This window comes from Carlito syrichta, unplaced genomic scaffold (genome assembly GCF_000164805.1).
Source record: "Carlito syrichta isolate Samal-C Ts95f unplaced genomic scaffold, Tarsius_syrichta-2.0.1 Scaffold309834, whole genome shotgun sequence".
NCBI classification, from domain to species: domain Eukaryota; kingdom Metazoa; phylum Chordata; class Mammalia; order Primates; family Tarsiidae; genus Carlito; species Carlito syrichta.
The window spans coordinates 96,521-99,669 of record NW_007253930.1 but is presented as its reverse complement, the minus strand read 5'-3'; the positions used below and the strand labels follow the sequence as shown (position 1 = coordinate 99,669).

At 42.8% G+C, this 3,149-nt stretch overlaps 1 protein-coding gene across 1 annotated transcript in view; it reads right to left on the bottom strand.

Annotated features, from left to right (window-relative positions):
• The window catches only part of IMPG2 (interphotoreceptor matrix proteoglycan 2), a 106,047-nt gene that overhangs the window by 29,132 nt on the left and 73,766 nt on the right, over window positions 1-3,149 (bottom strand). The gene's annotated exons all lie outside the window — the stretch shown is intronic.

Here is a 3,149-nt window from a genome sequence, read left to right as displayed (position 1 = left end):
GGGGGGGGGGGGGGGGGGGGGGGGGGGGGGGGGTTTCTCAGAAAGCATGGATTCCATCACTATTTTCTGTAGTCTCTGGGCTACCTTTTGCCATCCCTCTTCCTTCCCAGAAAATAAAGGGTCATAACTCTAAGAACCAGGAAAGAGTTCTGAGGAGGTCACAGAGGCAGCCCTGCAAATTATCAAGCACCTTCTTCTCCCACATCCTCACCTCTTCTTTCCCTACCAAGCCAACTCCTCTCTTTTCAGCATCAACCCGTTTCCTTTTTTTTTTTATGAGCATTCCCACCAACCCTCAATTTAAAAAAAGAAAAGTCAGCTGGGCTCGGTGGCACAGCCTGTAATCCCGCGCCTTTGGGAGGCTGAGGTGAGTGGATTGCCTGAGCCCGCGGGTTCGAGACCCGCCTGGGCAGCGAGACCTCCTCTCTCCAATAAATCAAAAAATCAGCCCAGCGTGGTAGCGCATGCCTGTAATTCCGGCTACTTGGAAGGCTGAGGCGGAAGGATCGCCGGAGCCCAGCAGGTCGAGGCTGCAGTGGCCGGGAGCGGCCACTGCACTCCAGTCTGGGCGACAGAGTGCGACTCCAACTCAAAAAAAAAAATAATAAAAAAAAGAAAAGTCCTTCTAGCTCTTCCCAACAATACAAAACCCTCTCATATCACTTAATTATTGTTGTTGGGTGAATTATATACTCAACCATAGTTATGTATTGTGGAAGGAAAAATTAGGAAAAACTTGGAAAGCAAGTTGATGAGTCATTATTTTCTTTTAAAATGTCATGCTAAAGTATTTTCTAATTTGACAGTTCTTTCGGGAGACAAACTTGTTTTTTGATAGTCCAGACAATTTACAGTACTATAAAGTTTAAGACAAAATTATGAAAAATTATTATGTGAATTTTTTCTCAATCTACTAGGAAATCTAACTCTAAAGTTTATTGTTTTATTAATCCCTGAGGTATTGTCCAATTTTGTATTTAACTTAGTAATCCTTTCCCAATTAACTATATAAAGTTCTGTTTTTCAAATACTCTAGGAACAAGTGCCCTCTCTCTGCCTATCTCCCTCTCTTCCTCTCCTTCTCTCTGTCTCTCTCTGTCTCTCTCTGTCTCTCTCTCTCTCTCTCTCTCTCTCTCTCTCTCTCTCTCTCTCTGACTCTGTCAGTAATGAATTGCATAAAACCTTGACAAGTGCTAACGAATAACTTTGCCTGAGAATTAGGCTTTTTTATCATCAACCTTTCCATAAGCAAAAAGAGAGAAGATGTCTGGGAATAAAGGAAAAAATTTTTTTAAAAACAAGCAAAAGCACATGTGTTTTTGACATTTTCTTAAACAGTCATTTGGAGAAATAACACCAGAATATGAAATTTAGGGCTTCTAATGAGCTTCTAATAGGCCTTCTCTCCCCTGATAGTGGACCTGTTACCCAATGTGTTGCTGTGGGCCCCTTATTCCTTTCTCCTCCTTCCCTTCTTTAGCAGTACTCAAATTTTCCTAACATCTAAAAGCTAAATGCTTATAGTGTGCTTATAAAGGCTAAATGCTTATAATGCTTGTAAATGCTTATAATGTGACAGACATTTTGCAGGCTTTATCTCATTTTATTTTCATACTACCTGATGAAGAAGATTTTACCTTCAGAATATCATTGAGAAAACAAAGCACTAAAGCAATTAAAACATTTCTTTGGGCCGGGCTTAGTGGCTCATGCCTGCCATCCCAGCACTTTGGGGGAGGCGGGAGGAGCTCTGGAGCCCAGAAAATCAAGGCTGCAGTAAGCTGCGATCATGCCACTGCACTCCAACTTGGATGACAGAGTAAGATTTCAACTAAAAAAGAAAAATATATATAACATATGTATGGTAGATTTAAACCCAGATTGTCTGACTCCAGCATCTATATTCTGAACTACTATGCTATACTCTCAGTAGCTTTAACTAAATTATTGACATAAAAATTCACTGTGAGGACAGGTCTATGTCTATTATCCCTCCAGCTTCCAACAAGTCTCTATGGCACAGCCATCATATGTGGCAATACTCAGCAAGCCACACCAAGATGCCTCCAGAGGAATAGAGAACACTGCCTTCCCAGAGATAAACTACTCAAGACAGACATGCAATAAAAACAATTTGCCACTCAGACATTTCATAGCAGCAAAATAATTCCTAAATTAAAGCATAAAAATAAATAAATATAAATTAAGCACTTCGTCCTCAAAACAAACTTATAAATTATTACATATTTCTTTATTATAGCCTTCAATGTTTTGCAAAAAGATTTTGTTTACAGTAACCGCATCTCAGTCTCTCCTTGAGTTTCTATCCCCAATGTTCAACTTGGTACTTAGCATTGAGAGGTACCAAGTGCCTACTGGACAAACAGCAATCTATACTTGTCTGAATACTAAAAGAAAACTGCCGGGCATGGTGGCTTACACCTGTAATCCCAGCACTTTAGGAGACAGAGGCAAGAGGATTGCCTAAGCCCAGGGGTTCAAGACCAGCCTGGGCAACCTGGTGAGACCTCATCACTACAATAAATCAAAAAAATTAGGAGATTCTCAGGAAGATGGCAGCAGAGCCAGTCAGACTAAGCAAGTCCCAGTAGGAGGGAGTGTATGGGAAATTTTGCATACGTGGGCATGTGAGTGGCTGACTGAGCAGGGACTCAGGAGCAAGTAGTCAGGGCTCTCCTGGTTAAGCGCTGGTGCCACAGCGGCTCTGCTTGGTCCCTAGTGCTTCCCAGGGTGCAGAAGCTGAGCATCATTTTTTAAAAATCAGCAAAGCCCTTCCTGGGAAGAAGCTGCCAGGAGAGACTGCCAGCTCCAGGTTATGCCTCACCACTGCAGCACCTGGCAAGACACTGGCACCAAGGACTGTGGAGGGAGTACAGTGAGAAAGCCAGAGGCAGGGACCCACTGGAGAAGATGAAAGAGGCACCCTGCCACCATCTTGAAAGTGCTCTGGCTTGCTCATCACAGAGCAACAGGCCCAACCCGATCTCTGTGACCAGTGGATTAATTACTCAGGGTTATGACCCCGCCATCCCCCTACTGGGAATATACCCTGAAGAACTCAAATCACTCTATAAAAAAGATACCTGCACATGTATGTTTATCGCAGCGTTGTTCATAATAGCAAGAAC